Consider the following 22,200-nt stretch of genomic DNA (forward strand, 5'->3'; position numbering starts at 1 on the left):
GTGATGAACAATTGAGGAAGGAGTGATGAATGACAGAGGAATGATTGATGAACAACAGAGGAAGGAGTGATGGCCAACTGAGGAAGGAGTGATGAACATTTGAGGAAGGAGCGACGAATGACAGAAGAAGGATTGATGAACAATTGAGGAAGGAGTGATGAACAACAGAGGAAGGAGCAATGAATGACAGAGGAAGGACTGATGAACAATTGAGGAAGGATTGATGAACAACAGAGAGAGGAGTGATGAACAATTGAGGAAGGAGCGATGAATGACAGAGGAAGGATTGAAGAAAACACAGGAGTGAGCAATGAATGACAAAGGAAAGAATGATGAACAATTGAGGAAGGATCGATGAGTGACAGAGGAAGGAGTGATGGCCAACTGAGGAAGGAGTGAAGAACATTTGAGGAAGGAGCGACGAATGACAGAAGAAGTATTGATGAACAATTGAGGAAGGAGTGATGAACAACAGAGGAAGGAGCAATGAATGACAGAGGAAGGACTGATGAACAATTGAGGAAGGATTGATGAACAACAGAGGATGGAGTGATGAACAATTGAGGAAGGAGCGATGAATGACAGAGGAAGGATTGAAGAAAACACAGGAAGGGGCAATGAATGACAAAGGAAAGGATGATGAACAATTGAAGAAGGATCGATGAGTGACAGAGGAAGGAGCGATGAACATATGAGGAAGGATCGACGAATGACAGAAGAAGGATTGATGAACACTTGAGGAAGGAGCGATGAATGACAAAGGAAGGAATGATGAACAATTGAGGAAGGAGTGATGAATGAGAGAGGAAGGAGTGATGAACAAGCGATGAGTGATTGATGATTGACAGAGGAAGAGGAAGGATTGATGAGCAATTGAGGAAGGAGTGAAGAATGACAGAGGGGGGAGTGATGATCAACAGATTAAGGAGCGATGATTGACAGAGGAAGGATTGATGAACAATTGAGGAAGGAGTGATGAATGACAGAGGAAGGAGCACTGAATGACAGAGGAAGGATTGAGGAACAATTGAGGAATGAGCGATGAATGACAAAGGAAGGAGGGATGAATGACAGAGGAATGAGTGAGGAAGAAATGAGGAAGGAGCGATGAATGACAGAGGAATTATTGATGAACAATTGCGGAAGGAGCGATGAATGACAGAGGAAGGATAAATGAACAACAGAGGAAGGAGTGATGAGCAATTGAGGAAGGAGTGAGGAATGACAGAGGAAGGATTGATGAACAATTCAGGAAGGAGCGATGAATGACAGAGGAAGAGTGATGATCAACTGAGGAAGGAGCGATGAATGACAAAGGAAGGAGTGATGAATGACAGAGGAAGGAGTGATGAATGACAAAGGATTGATGATCAACAGAGGAAAGAGTGATGAATGACAGAGGAAGGATTGATTAACAACAGAGGAAAGAGCGATGAATGTCAGAGGAAGGATTGAAGAAAACACAGGAAGGAGCAATGAATGACAAAGGAAGGATTGATGAACAATTCAGAAAGGATTGATGAACAACAGAGGAAGGAGTGATGGCCAACTGAGGAAGGAGTGATGAACATTTGAGGAAGGAGCGACGAATGACAGAAGAAGGATTGATGAACAATTGAGGAAGGAGTGATGAACATCAGAGGAAGGAGCAATGAATGACAGAGGAAGGACTGATGAACAATTGAGGAAGGATTGATGAACAACAGAGGAAGGAGTGATGAACAATTGAGGAAGGAGCGATGAATGACAGAGGAAGGATTGAAGAAAACACAGGAAGGAGCAATGAATGACAAAGGAAAGAATGATGAACAATTGAGGAAGGATTGATGAGTGACAGAGGAAGGAGTGATGTCCAACTGAGGAAGGAGTGAAGAACATTTGAGGAAGGAGCGACGAATGACAGAAGAAGTATTGATGAACAATTGAGGAAGGAGTGATGAACAACAGAGGAAGGAGCAATGAATGACAGAGGAAGGACTGATGAACAACTGAGGAAGAATTGATGAACAACAGAGGAAGGAGTGATGAACAATTGAGGAAGGAGCGATGAATGACAGAGGAAGGATTGAGGAAAACACAGGGAGGAGCAATGAATGACAAAGGAAGGATTGATGAACAATTGAGGAAGGATTGATGAGTGACAGAGGAAGGAGTGATGGCCAACTGAGGAAGGAGTGAAGAACATTTGAGGAAGGAGCGACGAATGACAGAAGAAGTATTGATGAACAATTGAGGAAGGAGTGATGAACAACAGAGGAAGGAGCAATGAATGACAGAGGAAGGACTGATGAACAATTGAGGAAGGATTAATGAGTGACAGAGGAAGGAGTGATGGCCAACTGAGGAAGGGGTGATGAGCATTTGAGGAAGGAGCGACGAATGACAGAAGAAGATTTGATGAACAATTGAGGAAGGAGTGATGAACAACAGAGGAAGGAGCAATGAATGAGAGAGGAAGGAGTGATGAACAAGCGATGAGTGATTGATGATTGACAGAGGAAGAGGAAGGATTGATAAGCAATTGAGGAAGGAGTGAAGAATGACAGAGGGGGGAGTGATGATCAACAGATTAAGGAGCGATGATTGACAGAGGAAGGAGTGATGAACAATTGAGGAACGAGCGATGAATGACAGAGGAATGTTTGATGAACAACAGTGGAAGGAGTGACGAATGACAGAGGAAGGATTGATGAACAATTGAGGAAGGAGTGATGAATGACAGAGGAAGGAGCACTGAATGACAGAGGAAGGATTGAGGAACAATTGAGGAATGAGCGATGAATGACAAAGGAAGGAGGGATGAATGACAGAGGAATGAGTGAGGAAGAAATGAGGAAGGAGCGATGAATGACAGAGGAAGTATTGATGAACAATTGCGGAAGGAGCGATGAATGACAGAGGAAGAGTGATGATCAACTGAGGAAGGAGCGATGAATGACAAAGGAAGGAGTGATGAATGACAGAGGAAGGAGTGATGAATGACAAAGGATTGATGATCAACAGAGGAAAGAGTGATGAATGACAGAGGAAGGATTGATTAACAACAGAGGAAAGAGCGATGAATGACAGAGGAAGGATTGAAGAAAACACAGGAAGGAGCAATGAATGACAAAGGAAGGATTGATGAACAATGGAGTAACGAGCAATGAATGAAGGTGGGAGGATTGATGAACAACAGAGGAAGGAGTGAGGAATGACAGAGGAAGGATTGATGAACAATTCAGGAAGGAGCGATGAATGACAGAGGAAGAGTGATGATCAACTGAGGAAGGAGCGATGAATGACAAAGGAAGGAGTGATGAATGACAAAGGAAGGAGTGATGAATGACAAAGGATTGATGATCAACAGAGGAAAGAGTGATGAATGACAGAGGAAGGATTGATTAACAACAGAGGAAAGAGCGATGAATGACAGAGGAAGGATTGAAGAAAACACAGGAAGGAGCAATGAATGACAAAGGAAGGATTGATGAACAATGGAGTAACGAGCAATGAATGAAGGTGGGAGGATTGATGAACAACAGAGGAAGGAGTGAGGAATGACAGAGGAAGGATTGATGAACAATTCAGGAAGGAGCGATGAATGACAAAGGAAGGAGTGATGAATGACAAAGGAAGGAGTGATGAATGACAAAGGATTGATGATCAACAGAGGAAAGAGTGATGAATGACAGAGGAAGGATTGATTAACAACAGAGGAAAGAGCGATGAATGACAGAGGAAGGATTGAAGAAAACACAGGAAGGAGCAATGAATGACAAAGGAAGGATTGATGAACAATTGAGGAAGGATTGATGAGTGACAGAGGAAGGAGTGATGAACATTTGAGGAAGGAGTGACGAATGACAGAAGAAGGATTGATGAACAATTGAGGAAGGATTGATGAACAACAGAGGAAGGAGTGATGGCCAACTGATGAAGGAGTGATGAACATTTGAGGAAGGAGCGACGAATGACAGAAGAAGGATTGATGAACAATTGAGGAAGGAGTGATGAACAACAGAGGAAAGAGCAATGAATGACAGAGGAAGGACTGATGAACAATTGAGGAAGGATTGATGAACAACAGAGGAAGGAGTGATGAACAATTGAGGAAGGAGCGATGAATGACAGAGGAAGGATTGAAGAAAACACAGGAAGGAGCAATGAATGACAAAGGAAAGATTGATGAACAATTGAGGAAGGATTGAGGAGTGACAGAGGAAGGAGTGATGGCCAACTGAGGAAGGAGTGAAGAACATTTGAGGAAGGAGCGACGAATGACAGAAGAAGGATTGATGAACAATTGAGGAAGGAGTGATGAACAACAGAGGAAGGAGCAATGAATGACAGAGGAAAGACTGATGAACAATTCAAGAAGGATTGATGAACAACAGAGGAAGGAGTGATGAACAATTGAGGAAGGAGCGATGAATGACAGAGGAAGGATTGAAGAAAACACAGGAAGGAGCAATGAATGACAAAGGAAAGAATGATGAACAATTGAGGAAGGATCGATGAGTGACAGAGGAAGGAGCGATGAACATATGAGGAAGGAGCGACGAATGACTGAGGAAGGATTGATGAACACTTGAGGAAGGAGCGATGAATGACAAAGGAAGGAATGATGAACAATTGAGGAAGGAGTGATGAATGAGAGAGGAAGGAGTGATGAACAAGCGATGAGTGAGTGATGATTGACAGAGGAAGAGGAAGGATTGATGAACAATTGAGGAAGGAGTGAAGAATGACAGAGGAAGGATTGAAGAAAACACAGGAAGGAGCAATGAATGACAAAGGAAGGATTGATGAGTGACAGAGGAAGGAGTGATGGCCAACTGAGGAAGGAGTGATGAACATTTGAGGAAGGAGCGACGAATGACAGAAGAAGGATTGATGTACAATTGAGGAAGGAGTGATGAACAACAGAGGAAAGAGCAATGAATGACAGAGGAAGGACTGATGAACAATTGAGGAAGGATTGATGAACAACAGAGGAAGGAGTGATGAACAATTGAGGAAGGAGCGATGAATGACAGAGGAAGGATTGAAGAAAACACAGGAAGGAGCAATGAATGACAAAGGAAAGATTGATGAACAATTGAGGAAGGATTGATGAGTGACAGAGGAAGGAGTGATGGCCAACTGAGGAAGGAGTGAAGAACATTTGAGGAAGGAGCGACGAATGACAGAAGAAGGATTGATGAACAATTGAGGAAGGAGTGATGAACAACAGAGGAAGGATCGATGAGTGACAGAGGAAGGAGCGATGAACATATGAGGAAGGAGCGACAAATGACAGAAGAAGGATTGATGAACACTTGCGGAAGGAGCGATGAATGACAAAGGAAGGAATGATGAACAATTGAGGAAGGAGTGATGAATGAGAGAGGAAGGAGTGATGAACAAGCGATGAGTGAGTGATGATTGACAGAGGAAGAGGAAGGATTGATGAACAATTGAGGAAGGAGTGAAGAATGACAGAGGGGGGAGTGATGATCAACAGACTAAGGAGCGATGATTGACAGAGGAAGGAGAGATGAACAATGAGGAATGAGTGATGAATGACAGAGGAATGATTGATGAACAACAGTGGAAGGAGTGACGAATGACAGAGGAAGGATTGATGAACAATTGAGGAAGGAGTGATGAATGACAGAGGAAGGATTGAGGAACAATTGAGGAATGAGCGATGAATGACAAAGGAAGGAGGGATGAATGACAGAGGAATGAGTGAGGAAGAAATGAGGAAGGAGCGATGAATGACAGAGGAAGTATTGATGAACAATTGCGGAAGGAGAGATGAATGGCAGAGGAAGGATTAATGAACAACAGAGGAAGGAGTGATGAGCAATTGAGGAAGGAGCGATGAATGACAGAGGAATGAGTGATGAACAATTGAGGAAGGAGCGATGAATGACAGGAGGGATTGATGAACAATTGAGTAACGAGCGATGAATGAAGGTGGGAGGATTGATGAACAACAGAGGAAGGAGTGAGGAATGACCGAGGAAGGATTGATGAACAATTCAGGAAGGAGCGATGAATGACAGAGGAAGGAGTGATGATTGACAGAGGAAGGAGTGATGAATGACAAAGGATTGATGATCAACAGAGGAAAGAGTGATGAATGACAGAGGAATGATTGATTAACAACAGAGGAAAGAGTGATGAATGACAGAGGAAGGATTGAAGAAAACACAGGAAGGAGCAATGAATGACAAAGGAAGGATTGATGAACAATTGAGGAAGTATTGCTGAGTGACAGAGGAAGGAGTGATGGCCAACTGAGGAAGGAGTGATGAACATTTGAGGAAGGAGCGACGAATGACAGAAGAAGGATTGATGAACAATTGAGGAAGGAGTGATGAACAACAGAGGAAGGTGCAATGAATGACAAAGGAAGGACTGATGAACAATTGAGAAAGGATTGACGAAAAACAGAGGAAGGAGTGATGAACAATTGAGGAAGTAGCCATGAATGACAGAGGAAGGATTGAAGAAAACACAGGAAGGAGCAATGAATGACAAAGGAAGGATTGATGAACAATTGAGGAAGGATCGATGAGTGACAGAGGAAGGAGCGATGAACATATGAGGAAGGAGCGACGAATGACAGAAGAAGGATTGATGAACAATTGAGGAAGAAGCGATGAATGACAGAGGAAGGAGTGATGATCAGCAGAGTAAGGAGTTATGAATGACAGAGGAAGGAGTGATGAACAATTCAGGAAGAAGCGATGAATGACAGAGGAAGAGTGATGAGCAATTGAGGTAGGTGTGATGAAAGACAGAGGAAGGATTGATGAACAACAGAGGAAGGAGAAATGAATGACAGAGGAAGGATTAATGAACAATTGAGGAACGAGCGATGAATGACAGAGGAAGGATTGATGATCAACAGAGGAAGGTGCGATGAATGACAGAAGAAGAATTGAAGAACAACACAGGAAGTAGCGATGAATGACAGAGGAAGGAGTGATGGACATTTGAGGAAGGAGCAAAGAATGACAGAGGAAGGAGCACTGAATGACAGAGGAAGGATTGAGGAACAATTGAGGAAGGAGCGATGAATGACAGAGGAAGGATTGAAGAAAACACAGGAAGGAGCAATGAATGACAAAGGAAAGAATGATGAACAATTGAGGAAGGATTGATGAGTGACAGAGGAAGGAGTGATGGCCAACTGAGGAAGGAGTGATGAACATTTGAGGAAGGCGCGACGAATGACAGAAGAAGGATTGATGAACAATTGAGGAAGGAGTGATGAACAACAGAGGAAGGAGCAATGAATGACAGAGGAAGGACTGATGAACAATTGAGGAAGGATTGATGAACAACAGAGGAAGGAGTGATGAACAATTGAGGAAGGAGCGATGAATGACAGAGGAAGGATTGAAGAAAACACAGGAAGGAGCGATGAATGACAGAGGAAGTATTGATGAACAATTGCGGAAGGAGCGATGAATGACAGAGGAAGAGTGATGAACAACCGAGGAAGGAGCGATGAATGACAGAAGAAGGAGTGAGGAACAATTGAGGAAGTAGCGATGAATGACAGAGGAAAGAGTGATGAATGACAGAGGATGGATTGATGAACAAATGCAGAAGGAGCGATGAATGACAAAGGAAGGAGGGATGAATGACAGAGGAATGAGTGATGAACCACCGAGGAAGGAGCGATGAATGACAGAGGAAGGAGTGAGGAACAATTGAGGAAGTAGCGATGAATGACAGAGGAAGGAGTGAAGATCAACAGAGTAAGGAGGTATGAATGACAGAGGAAGGAGAAATGGACAACTGACGAAGGTGCGATGAATGAAAGAGGAAGGATTGATGAACATTTGAGGAATAAGCGATGAATGACAGAGGAAGAGTGATGAACAACCGAGGAAGGAGCGATGAATGACAGAAGAAGGAGTGAGGAACAATTGAGGAAGTAGCGATGAATGACAGAGGAAAGAGTGATGAATGACAGAGGATGGATTGATGAACAAATGCAGAAGGAGCGATGAATGACAAAGGAAGGAGGGATGAATGACAGAGGAAGGAGTGAGGAACAATTGAGGAAGTAGCGATGAATGACAGAGGAAGGAGTGAAGATCAACAGAGTAAGGAGGTATGAATGACAGAGGAAGGAGAAATGGACAACTGACGAAGGTGCGATGAATGAAAGAGGAAGGGTTGATGAACAACAGAGGAAAGAGCGATGAATGACAGAGGAAGGATTGAAGAAAACACAGGAAGGAGCAATGAATGACAAAGCAAGGATTGATGAACAATTGAGGAAGGATTGATGAGTGACAGAGGAAGGAGTGATGGCCAACTGAGGAAGGAGTGATGAACATTTGAGGAAGTATTGCTGAGTGACAGAGGAAGGAGTGATGGCCAACTGAGGAAGGGGCGACGAATGACAGAAGAAGGATTGATGAACAATTGAGGAAGGAGTGATGAACAACAGAGGAAGGAGCAATGAATGACAGAGGAAGGACTGATGAACAATTGAGGAAGGATTTATGAACAACAGAGGAAGGAGTGATGAACAATTGAGGAAGGAGCGATGAATGACAGAGGAAGGATTGAAGAAAACACAGGAAGGAGCAATGAATGACAAAGGAAAGAATGATGAACAATTGAGGAAGGATTGATGAGTGACAGAGGAAGGAGTGATGGCCAACTGAGGAAGGAGTGATGAACATTTGAGGAAGTATTGCTGAGTGACAGAGGAAGGAGTGATGGCCAACTGAGGAAGGGGCGACGAATGACAGAAGAAGGATTGATGAACAATTGAGGAAGGAGTGATGAACAACAGAGGAAGGAGCAATGAATGACAGAGGAAGGACTGATGAACAATTGAGGAAGGATTTATGAACAACAGAGGAAGGAGTGATGAACAATTGAGGAAGGAGCGATGAATGACAGAGGAAGGATTGAAGAAAACACAGGAAGGAGCAATGAATGACAAAGGAAAGAATGATGAACAATTGAGGAAGGATTGATGAGTGACAGAGGAAGGAGTGATGGCCAACTGAGGAAGGAGTGATGAACATTTGAGGAAGGAGCGACGAATGACAGAAGAAGGATTGATGAACAATTGAGGAAGGAGTGATGAACAACAGAGGAAGGAGCAATGAATGACAGAGGAAGGAGTGATGAACAATTGAGGAAGGAGCGATGAATGACAGAGGAAGGATTGAAGAAAACACAGGAAGGAGCAATGAATGACAAAGGAAAGAATGATGAACAATTGAGGAAGGATCGATGAGTGACAGAGGAAGGAGCGATGAACATATGAGGAAGGAGCGACGAATGACAGAAGAAGGATTGATGAACAATTGAGGAAGGAGTGATGAATGAGAGAGGAAGGAGTGATGAACAAGTGATGAGTGAGTGATGATTGACAGAGGAAGAGGAAGGATTGATGAACAATTGAGGAAGGAGTGAAGAATGACAGAGGAGGGAGTGATGATCAACAGATTAAGGAGCGATGAATGACAGAGGAAGGATTGATGAACAACAGTGGAAGGAGTGAGGATTGACAGAGGAAGGATTGATGAACAATTCAGGTAGGAGCGATGATTGAGATAGGCAGGAGAGACGAACAACAGAGAAATGAGCGATGTACAATTGAGCAAGGATCGATGAATGACAGAGGAAGGAGTGATGAACTATTCAGGAAGAAGCGAGGAATGACAGAGGAAGGATTGATGATCAACAGAGGAAGGTGCGATGAATGACCGAGGAAGAATTGAAGAACAACACAGGAAGTAGCGATGAATGACAGAGGAAGGAGTGATGGACATTTGAGGAAGGAGCAATGAATGACAGAGGAAGGAGCACTTATTGACAAAGGAAGGATTGAGGAATGAGCAATGAATGACAAAGGAAGGAGTGATGAATGACAGAGGATGGATTGATGAACAAACGCAGAAGGAGCGATGAATGACAGAGGAAGGATTAATGAACAACTGAGGAAAGAGTGATGAATGACACAGGAAGTAGCGATGAATGACAGAGGAGGATTGATAAACAATTGAGGAAGGAGCGATGAATGACAGAGGAAGAGTGATGATCAACTGAGGAAGGAGCGATGAATGACAGAAGAAGGAGTGAGGAACAATTGAGGAAGTAGCGATGAATGACAGAGGAAGGAGTGATGATCAACAGAGTAAGGAGGTATGAATGACAGAGGAAGGAGTAATGGTCAACTGAGGAAGGTGCGATGAATGAAAGAGGAAGGAGAGATGAACAATTGAGGAAAGAGTGATGAATGACAGAGGAAGGATTGATTAACAACAGAGGAAAGAGCGATGAATGACAGAGGAAGGATTGATGAACAATTGAGGAAGGATTGATGAGTGACAGAGGAAGGAGTGATGGCCAACTGAGGAAGGAGTGATGAACATTTGAGGAAGGAGCGACGAATGACAGAAGAAGGATTGATGAACAATTGAGGAAGGAGTGATGAACAACAGAGGAAGGAGCAATAAATGACAGAGGAAGGACTGATGAACAATTGAGGAAGGATTGATGAACAACAGAAGAAGGAGTGATGAACAATTGAGGAAGGAGCGATGAATGACAGAGGAAGGATTGAAGAAAACACAGGAAGGAGCAATGAATGACAAAGGGAAGAATGATGAACAATTGAGGAAGGATCGATGAGTGACAGAGGAAGGAGCGATGAACATATGAGGAAGGAGCGACGAATGACAGAAGAAGGATTGATGAACACTTGAGGAAGGAGCGATGAATGACAAAGGAAGGAATGATGAACAATTGAGGAAGGAGTGATGAATGAGAGAGGAAGGAGTGATGAACAAGTGATGAGTGAGTGATGATTGACAGAGGAAGAGGAAGGATTGATGAACAATTGAGGAAGGAGTGATGAACAACAGAGGAAGGAGCAATAAATGACAGAGGAAGGACTGATGAACAATTGAGGAAGGATTGATGAACAACAGAAGAAGGAGTGATGAACAATTGAGGAAGGAGCGATGAATGACAGAGGAAGGATTGAAGAAAACACAGGAAGGAGCAATGAATGACAAAGGGAAGAATGATGAACAATTGAGGAAGGATCGATGAGTGACAGAGGAAGGAGCGATGAACATATGAGGAAGGAGCGACGAATGACAGAAGAAGGATTGATGAACACTTGAGGAAGGAGCGATGAATGACAAAGGAAGGAATGATGAACAATTGAGGAAGGAGTGATGAATGAGAGAGGAAGGAGTGATGAACAAGTGATGAGTGAGTGATGATTGACAGAGGAAGAGGAAGGATTGATGAACAATTGAGGAAGGAGTGAAGAATGACAGAGGAGGGAGTGATGATCAACAGATTAAGGAGCGATGAATGACAGAGGAAGGATTGATGAACAACAGTGGAAGGAGTGATGATTGACAGAGGAAGGATTGATGAACAATTCAGGTAGGAGCGATGATTGAGATAGGCAGGAGAGACGAACAACAGAGAAATGAGCGATGTACAATTGAGCAAGGATCGATGAATGACAGAGGAAGGAGTGATGAACTATTCAGGAAGAAGCGAGGAATGACAGAGGAAGGATTGACGATCAACAGAGGAAGGTGCGATGAATGACAGAGGAAGAATTGAAGAACAACAGAGGAAGTAGCGATGAATGACAGAGGAAGGAGTGATGGACATTTGAGGAAGGAGCAATGAATGACAGAGGAAGGAGCACTGATTTACAAAGGAAGGATTGAGGAATGAGCAATGAATGACAAAGGAAGGAGTGATGAATGACAGAGGATGGATTGATGAACAAACGCAGAAGGAGCGATGAATGACAGAGGAAGGATTGATGAACAACAGAGGAAGGAGAAATGAATGACAGAGGAAGGATTAATGAACAACTGAGGAAAGAGTGATGAATGACACTGGAAGTAAGGATGAATGACAGAGGAGGATTGATAAACAATTGAGGAAGGAGCGATGAAAGACAGAGGAAGAGTGATGATCAACTGAGGAAGGAGCGATGAATGACAGAAGAAGGAGTGATGAACAATTGAGGAAGGAGCGATGAATGACAGAGGAAGGATTGAAGAAAACACAGGAAGGAGCAATGAATGACAAAGGAAAGAATGATGAACAATTGAGGAAGGATTGATGAGTGACAGAGGAAGGAGTGATGGCCAACTGAGGAAGGAGTGATGAACATTTGAGGAAGGCGCGACGAATGACAGAAGAAGGATTGATGAACAATTGAGGAAGGAGTGATGAACAACAGAGGAAGGAGCAATGAATGACAGAGGAAGGACTGATGAACAATTGAGGAAGGATTGATGAACAACAGAGGAAGGAGTGATGAACAATTGAGGAAGGAGCGATGAATGACAGAGGAAGGATTGAAGAAAACACAGGAAGGAGCAATGAATGACAAAGGGAAGAATGATGAACAATTGAGGAAGGATCGATGAGTGACAGAGGAAGGAGCGATGAACATATGAGGAAGGAGCGACGAATGACAGAAGAAGGATTGATGAACACTTGAGGAAGGAGCGATGAATGACAAAGGAAGGAATGATGAACAATTGAGGAAGGAGTGATGAATGAGAGAGGAAGGAGTGATGAACAAGTGATGAGTGAGTGATGATTGACAGAGGAAGAGGAAGGATTGATGAACAATTGAGGAAGGAGTGAAGAATGACAGAGGAGGGAGTGATGATCAACAGATTAAGGAGCGATGAATGACTGAGGAAGGATTGATGAACAACAGTGGAAGGAGTGATGATTGACAGAGGAAGGATTGATGAACAATTCAGGTAGGAGCGATGATTGAGATAGGCAGGAGAGACGAACAACAGAGAAATGAGCGATGTACAATTGAGCAAGGATCGATGAATGACAGAGGAAGGAGTGATGAACTATTCAGGAAGAAGCGAGGAATGACAGAGGAAGGATTGACGATCAACAGAGGAAGGTGCGATGAATGACAGAGGAAGAATTGAAGAACAACAGAGGAAGTAGCGATGAATGACAGAGGAAGGAGTGATGGACATTTGAGGAAGGAGCAATGAATGACAGAGGAAGGAGCACTGATTTACAAAGGAAGGATTGAGGAATGAGCAATGAATGACAAAGGAAGGAGTGATGAATGACAGAGGATGGATTGATGAACAAACGCAGAAGGAGCGATGAATGACAGAGGAAGGATTGATGAACAACAGAGGAAGGAGAAATGAATGACAGAGGAAGGATTAATGAACAACTGAGGAAAGAGTGATGAATGACACTGGAAGTAGCGATGAATGACAGAGGAGGATTGATAAACAATTGAGGAAGGAGCGATGAAAGACAGAGGAAGAGTGATGATCAACTGAGGAAGGAGCGATGAATGACAGAAGAAGGAGTGATGAACAATTGAGGAAGGAGCGATGAATGACAGAGGAAGGATTGAAGAAAACACAGGAAGGAGCAATGAATGACAAAGGAAAGAATGATGAACAATTGAGGAAGGATTGATGAGTGACAGAGGAAGGAGTGATGGCCAACTGAGGAAGGAGTGATGAACATTTGAGGAAGGAGCGATGAATGACAGAAGAAGGATTGATGAACAATTGAGGAAGGAGTGATGAACAACAGAGGAAGGAGCATTGAATGACAGAGGAAGGACTGATGAACAATTGAGGAAGGATTGATGAACAACAGAGGAAGTAGTGATGAACAATTGAGGAAGGAGCGATGAATGACGGAGGAAGGATTGAAGAAAACACAGGAAGGAGCAATGAATGACAAAGGAAAGAATGATGAACAATTGAGGAAGGATTGATGAGTGACAGAGGAAGGAGTGATGGCCAACTGAGGAAGGAGTGATGAACATTTGAGGAAGGAGCAACGAATGACAGAAGAAGGATTGATGAACAATTGAGGAAGGAGTGATGAACAACAGAGGAAGGAGCAATGAATGACAGAGGAAGGATTAATGAACAATTGAGGAACGAGCGATGAATGACAGAGGAAGGATTGATGATCAACAGAGGAAGGTGCGATGAATGACAGGGGAAGAATTGAAGAACAACACAGGAAGTAGCGATGAATGACAGAGGAAGGAGTGATGGACATTTGAGGAAGGAGCAATGAATGACAGAGGAAGGAGCACTGATTGACAGAGGATGGATTGAGGAATGAGCAATGAATGACAAAGGAAGGAGTGATGAATGACAGAGGATGGATTGATGAACAAATGCAGAAGGAGCGATGAATGACAGAGGAAGGAGTGATGAACAATTGAGGAAGGAGCGATGAATGACAGAGGAAGAGTGATGATCAACTGAGGAAGGAGCGATGAATGACAGAAGAAGGAGTGAGGAACAATTGAGGAAGTAGCGATGAATGACAGAGGAAGGAGTGATGATCAACAGCGGAAGGAGTGATGAATGACAGAGGAAGGATTGATGAACAATTCAGGAAGGAGCGATGAATGAGATAGGAAGGAGAGACGAACGACAGAGAAACGAGTGATGTACAATTGAGCAAGGATCGATGAATGACAGAGGAAGGAGTGATGAACTATACAGGAAGAAGCGAGGAATGACAGAGGAAGACTGATGATCAACTGAGGAAGGAGTGATGAATGACGGAGGAAGGAGTGAGGAACAATTGAGGACGTAGCGATGATTGTCAGAGGAAGAGTGATGAGCAATTGAGGTAGGAGCGATGAAAGAGAGGAAGGATTGATGAACAACAGAGGAAGGAGAAATGAATGACAGAGGAAGGATTAATGAACAACTGAGGAAAGAGTGATGAATGACACAGGAAGTAGCGATGAATGATAGAGGAGGATTGATAAACAATTGAGGAAGGAGCGATGAATGACAGAGGAAGAGTGATGATCAACTGAGGAAGGAGCGATGAATGACAGAAGAAGGATTGATGAACAACAGTGGAAGGAGTGATGAATGACAGAGGAAGGATTGATGAACAATTCAGGAAGGAGCGTTGAATGAGATAGGAAGGAGAGACGAACGACAGAGAAACGAGCGATGTACAATTGAGCAAGGATCGATGAATGACAGCGGAAGGAGTGATGAACTATTCAGGAAGAATCGAGGAAGACTGATGATCAACTGAGGAAGGAGTGATGAATGACGGAGGAAGGAGTGAGGAACAATTGAGGAAGTAGCGATGAATGACAGAGGAAGGAGTGATGAACAATTCAGGAAGAAGCGATGAATGACAGAGGAAGAGTGATGAGCAACTGAGGTAGGAGTGATGAAAGACAGAGGAAAAATTGCAGAACAACACAGGAAGTAGCGATGAATGACAGAGGAGTATTAATGAACAACAGAGGAAGGAGAAATGAATGACTGAGGAAGAATTAATGAAGAATTGAGGAACGAGCGATTAATGACAGAGGAAGGATTGATGAACAATCGAGGATGAAGAGATGAATGACAGAGGAAGGAGTGATGAACAATTCAGGACAAAGTGATGAATTGCAGAGGAAGGAGCACTGAATGACAGAGGAAGGATTGATGAACAATTGCGTAAGGAGCGATGAATGACAGAGGAAGGAGTGATGATCAACAGAATAAGGAGGTACGAATGACAGAGGAAGGAGTAATGGACAACTGAGGAAGGTGTGATGAATGACAGAGGAAGGAGTGATGAACAATTCAGGAAAGAGTGATGAATGACAGAGGAAGGATTGATGAACAATTCAGGATGGAGCGATGAATGTCAGAGGAAGGAGTGATGAACAATTCAGGAAGAAACGATGAATGTCATAGGAAGAGTGATGATCAACTGAGGAAGGAATAATGAATGACAGAGGAAGGAGTGAGGAACAATTGAGGAAGTAGCGATGAATGACAGAGGAAGGAGTGATGATCAACAGAGTAAGGAGGTATGAATGACAGAAGAAGGAGTAATGGACAACTGAGGAAGGTGCGATGAATGACAGAGGAAGGAGTGATGAACAATTGAGGAAAGAGTGATGAATGACAGAGGAAGGATTGATTAACAACAGAGGAAAGAGCGATGAATGACAGTGGAAAGATTGATGAACATTTGAGGAATAAGCGATGAATGACAGAGGAAGGATTGATGAACAACAGTGGAAGGAGTGATGAATGACAGAGGAAGGATTGATGAACAATTGATGTAGGAGAGATGAATGAGGTAGGAAGGAGAGACGAACAACAGAGAAACGAGCGATGTACAATTGAGCAAGGATCGATGAATGACAGAGGAAGGAGTGATGAACTATTCAGGAAGAAGCGATGAACGACAGAGGAAGGATTAACAACAGAGGAAGGAGTGATGAATGACGGAGGAAGGAGTCAGGAACAATTCAGGAAGTAGCGATGAATGACAGAGGAAGGAGTGATGATCAGCACAGTAAGGAGGTATGAATGACAGAGGAAGGAGTGATGAACAATTCAGGCAGAAGCGATGAATGACAGAGGAAGAGTGATGAGCAACTGAGGAAGGAGCGATGAAAGGCAGAGGAAGGATTGATGAACAACAGAGGAAGGAGAAATGAATGACAGAGGAAGGATTAATGAACAACTGAGGAAAGAGTGATGAATGACACAGGAAGTAGCGATGAATGATAGAGGGGGATTGATAAACAGTTGCGGAAGGAGCGATGAATGACAGGGGGGATTGATGAACAATTGAGTAACGAGCGATGAAAGAGGGAGGATTGATGAACAACAGAGGAAGGAGCGATGAATGACAGAGGAAGGTTGATGATCTACTGAGGAAGAAGCGATGAATGACAAAGGAAGGAGTGATGAATGTCAGAGAACGGTTTGATGATCAACCGAGGAAGGAGCGATGAATTACAGAGGAAGGAGTGATTGCCAATTGAGGAAGGAGCGATGAAAGACAGAGGAAGGATTGATGAACAACTGAGGAAGGAGCGATGAATGACAGAGGAAGGAGTGATGAACAATTCAGGAAGAAACGATGAATGTCATAGGAAGAGTGATGATCAACTGAGGAAGGAGCAATGAATGACAGAGGATGGAGAGAGGAACAATTGAGGAAGTAGCGATGAATGCCAGAGGAAGGAGTGATGATCATCAGAGGAAAGAGCGATGAATGACAGAGCAAAGATTGATGAACATTTGAGAAATAAGCGATGAATGACAGAGTAACAATTGATGAACAACAGTGGAAGGAGTGATGAATGACAGAGGAAGGATTGATGAACAATTCATGTAGGAGCGATGAATGAGATAGGAAGGAGAGACGAACAACAGAGAAACGAGCGATGTACAATTGAGCAAGGATCGATGAATGACAGAGGAAGGAGTGATGAACTATTCAGGAAGAAGCGATGAATGACAGAGGTAGGATTGATTAACAACAGAGGAAAGAGCGATGAATGACAGAGGAAAGATTGATGAACAATTGAGGAATAAGCGATGAATGACAGAGGAAGGATTGATGAACAACAGTGGAAGGAGTGATGAATGACAGAGGAAGGATTGATGAACAACTCATGTAGGAGCGATGAATGAGATAGGAAGGAGAGACGAACAACAGAGAAACGAGCGATGTACAATTGAGCAAGGATCGATGAATGACAGAGGTAGGAGTGATGAACAATTCAGGAAGAAGCGATGAATGACAGAGGAAGAATGATGAGCAACTGAGGTAGGAGTGATGAAAGACAGAGGAAGAATTGATGAACAACAGAGGAAGGAGAAATGAATGACAGAGGAAGGATTAATGAACCATTGAGGAACGAGCGATGAATGACAGAGGAAGGTTTGATGATCAACAGAGGAAGGAGCGATGAATGATAGAGGAAGAATTGCAGTACAACACACGAGTGATGTACAATTGAGCAAGGATCGAGGAATGACAGAGGAAGGAGTGATGAACTATTCAGGAAGAAGCGATGAATGACAGAGGAAGAGTGATGATCAACTGAGGAAGGAGGAATGAATGACAGAGGAAGGAGTGAGGAACAATTGAGGAAGTAGCGATGAGTGACAGAGGAAGGAGTTTTGATCAACAGACAAATGAGGTATGAATGACAGAGGAAGGAGTAATGGACAACTGAGGAATGTGTGATGAATGACAGAGGTAGGAGTGATGAACAATTCAGGAAAGAGCGATGAATGACAGAGGAAGGATTGATTAACAAGAGGAAAGAGCGATGAATGACAGAGGAAAGATTGATGAACATTTGAGGAATAAGCGATGAATGACAGAGGAAGGATTGATGAACAACAGTGGAAGGAGTGATGAATGACAGAGGAAGGATTAATGAACAATTCAGGATGGAGCGATGAATGAGATAGGAAGGAGAGACGAACGACAGAGAAACAAGTGATGTACAATTGAGCAAGGATCGATGAATGACAGAGGAAGTCGTGCTGAACTATTCAGGAAGAAACGATGAATGACAGAGGAAGGAGTTATGAACAATTTAGGAAGAAGCAATGAATGACAGAGGAAGAGTGATGAGCAATTGAGGTAGGAGCGATGAAAGACAGAGGAAGGATTGATGAACAACTGAGGAAGGAGCGATGAATGACAGAGGAAGGAGTGATGAACAATTCAGGAAGTAGCGATGAATGCCAGAGGAAGGAGTGATGATCAACAGAGGAAAGAGCGATGAATGACAGAGGAAAGATTGATGAACGTTTGAGAAATAAGCGATGAATGACAGAGTAAGAATTGATGAACAACAGTGGAAGGAGTGATGAATGACAGAGGAAGGATTGATGAACAATTCATGTAGGAGCGATGAATGAGATAGGAAGGAGAGACGAACAACAGAGAAACGAGCGATGTATAATTGAGCAAGGATCGATGAATGACAGAGGAAGGAGTGATGAACTATTCAGGAAGAAGCGATGAATGACAGAGGAAGGATTGATTAACAACAGAGGAAAGAGCGATGAATGACAGAGGAAAGATTGATGAACGTTTGAGGAATAAGCGATGAATGACAGAGGAAGGATTGATGAACAACAGTGGAAGGAGTGATGAATGACAGAGGAAGGATTGATGAACAACTCATGTAGGAGCGATGAATGAGATAGGAAGGAGAGACGAACAACAGAGAAACGAGCGATGTACAATTGAGCAAGGATCGATGAATGACAGAGGAAGGAGTGATGAACAATTCAGGAAGAAGCGATGAATGACAGAGGAAGAATGATGAGCAACTGAGGTAGGAGCGATGAAAGACAGAGGAAGAATTGATGAACAACAGAGGAAGGAGAAATGAATGACAGAGGAAGGATTAATGAACCATTGAGGAACGAGCGATGAATGACAGAGGAAGGTTTGATGATCAACAGAGGAAGGAGCGATGAATGACAGAGGAAGAATTGCAGTACAACACACGAGTGATGTACAATTGAGCAAGGATCGAGGAATGACAGAGGAAGGAGTGATGAACTATTCAGGAAGAAGCGATGAATGACAGAGGAAGAGTGATGATCAACTGAGGAAGGAGCGATGAATGACAGAGGAAGGAGTGAGGAACAATTGAGGAAGTAGCGATGAGTGACAGAGGAAGGAGTTTTGATCAACAGACAAAGGAGGTATGAATGACAGAGGAAGGAGTAATAGACAACTGAGGAATGTGTGATGAATGACAGAGGTAGGAGTGATGAACAATTCAGGAAAGAGTGATGAATGACAGAGGAATGATTGATTAACAAGAGGAAAGAGCGATGAATGACAGAGGAAAGATTGATGAACATTTGAGGAATAAGTGATGAATGACAGAGGAAGGATTGATGAACAACAGTGGAAGGAGTGATGAATGACAGAGGAAGGATTGATGAACAATTCAGGATGGAGCAATGAATGAGATAGGAAGGAGAGACGAACGACAGAGAAACAAGTGATGTACAATTGAGCAAGGATCGATGAATGACAGAGGAAGTAGTGCTGAACTATTCAGGAAGAATCGATGAATGACAGAGGAAGAGTGATGATCAACTGAGGAAGGAGTGATGATTGACGGAGGAAGGTGTGAGGAGCAATTGAGGAAGTAGAATGAATGACAGAGGAAGGAGTGATGATCAGCACAGTAAAGAGGTATGAATGACAGAGGAAGGAGTGATGAACAATTCAGGAAGAAGCGATGAATGAAAGAGGAAGAGTGATGAGCAACTGAGGTAGGAGCGATGAAAGACAGAGGAAGAATTGATGAACAACAGAGGAAGGAGAAATGAATGACCGAGGAAGGATTAATGAACAATTGAGGAATGAACGATGAATGACAGAGGAAGGTTTGATGATCAACAGAGGAAGGAGCGATGAATGACAGAGGAAGAATTGCAGAACAACTCAGGAAGTAGCGATGAATGACAGAGGAGTATTGATGAACAACAGAGGAAGGAGAAATGAATGACTGAGGAAGAATTAATGAAGAATTGAGGAACGAGCGATTAATGACAGAGGAAGGATTGATGAACAATCAAGGAAGGAGAGATGAATGACAGAGGAAGGAGTGATGAACAATTCAGGACAATGTGATGAATTGCAGAGGAAGGAGCACTGAATGACAGAGGAAGGATTGATGAACAATTGCGTAAGGAGCGATGAATGACAGAGGAAGGATTAATGAACAACAGAGGAAGGAGTGATGAATGACAAAGGGAAGTGATTGATGAACAATTGAGGAAGGATTGATGAACAACAGAGGAAGAAGTGATGAATGACAGAGGAAGTGATTGATGAACAATTGAGGAAGGATTGATGAACAACCGAGGAAGAAGCGATGAATGACAGAGGAATGAGTGATGAACAATTGAGGAAGGAGCGATGAATGACAGAGGAATATTGATGATCTACTGAGGAAGAAGCGATGAATGACAAAGGAAGGAGTGATGAATGTCAGAGGAAGTAGTGATGAGCAATTCAGGAAGAAGCGATGAATGACAGAGAATGGTTTGATGATCAACTGAGGAAGGATCGATGAATTACAGAGGAAGGAGTGATTGCCAATTGAGGAAGGAGCGATGAAAGAAAGAGGAAGGATTGATGAACAACTGAGGAAGGAGCGATGAATGGCAGAGGATGGATTAATGATCAACAGAGGAAGGAGAGATGAATGACAGAGGAAGAATTGAAGAACAACACAGGAAGTAGCGATGAATGACAGAGGAGGATTGATGAACAATTGAGGTAAGAGCGATGAATGACAGAGGAAGGAGTGATGAACAATTCAGGAAGAAACGATGAATGTCATAGGAAGAGTGATGATCAACTGAGGAAGGAGCAATGAATGACAGAGGAAGGAGTGAGGAACAATTGAGGAAATAGCGATGAATGACAGAGGAAGGAGTGATGATCAACAGAGGAAAGAGCGATGAATGACAGAGGAAAGATTGATGAACATTTGAGGAATAAGCGATGAATGACAGAGTAAGAATTGATGAACAACAGTGGAAGGAGTGATGAATGACAGAGGAAGGATTGATGAACAATTCATGAGGAGCGATGAATGAGATAGGAAGGAGAGATGAACAACAGAGAAACGAGCGATGTACAATTGAGCAAGGATCGATGAATGACAGAGGAAGGAGTGATGAACTATTCAGGAAGAAGCGATGAATGACAGAGGAAGAGTGATGATCAACTGAGGTAGGAGCGATGAAAGAAAGAGGAAGGATTGATGAGCAACAGAGGAAGGAGAAATGAATGACAGAGGAAGGAGCGATGAATGACAGAGGAAGGAGTGTTGAACAATTCAGGAAGAAACGATGAATGTCATAGGAAGAGTGATGATCAACTGAGGAAGGGGCAATGAATGACAGAGGAAGGAGTGAGGAACAATTGAGGAAGTAGCGATGAATGACAGAGGAAGGAGTGATGATCAACAGAGGAAAGAGCGATGAATGACAGAGGAAAGATTGATGAACATTTGAGGAATAAGCGATGAATGACAGAGTAAGAATTGATGAACAACAGTGGAAGGAGTGATGAATGACAGAGGAAGGATTGATGAACAATTGAGGAAAGAGTGATGAATGACAGAGGAAGGATTGATTAACAACAGAGGAAAGAGCGATGAATGACAGAGGAAGGAGCGATGAATGACAGAGGAAGGAGGGATGTACAATTGAGCAAGGATCGAGGAATGACAGAGAATGGAGTGATGATCTATTCAGGAAGAAGCGATGAATGACAGAGGAAGGAGTGATGATCAGCACAGTAAGGAGGAATGAATGACAGAGGAAGGAGTGAGGAACAATTGAGGAAGTAGCGATGAAT

Source organism: Hypanus sabinus, chromosome 19 (assembly GCF_030144855.1).
Source record: "Hypanus sabinus isolate sHypSab1 chromosome 19, sHypSab1.hap1, whole genome shotgun sequence".
Classification (NCBI taxonomy): Eukaryota; Metazoa; Chordata; class Chondrichthyes; order Myliobatiformes; family Dasyatidae; genus Hypanus; species Hypanus sabinus.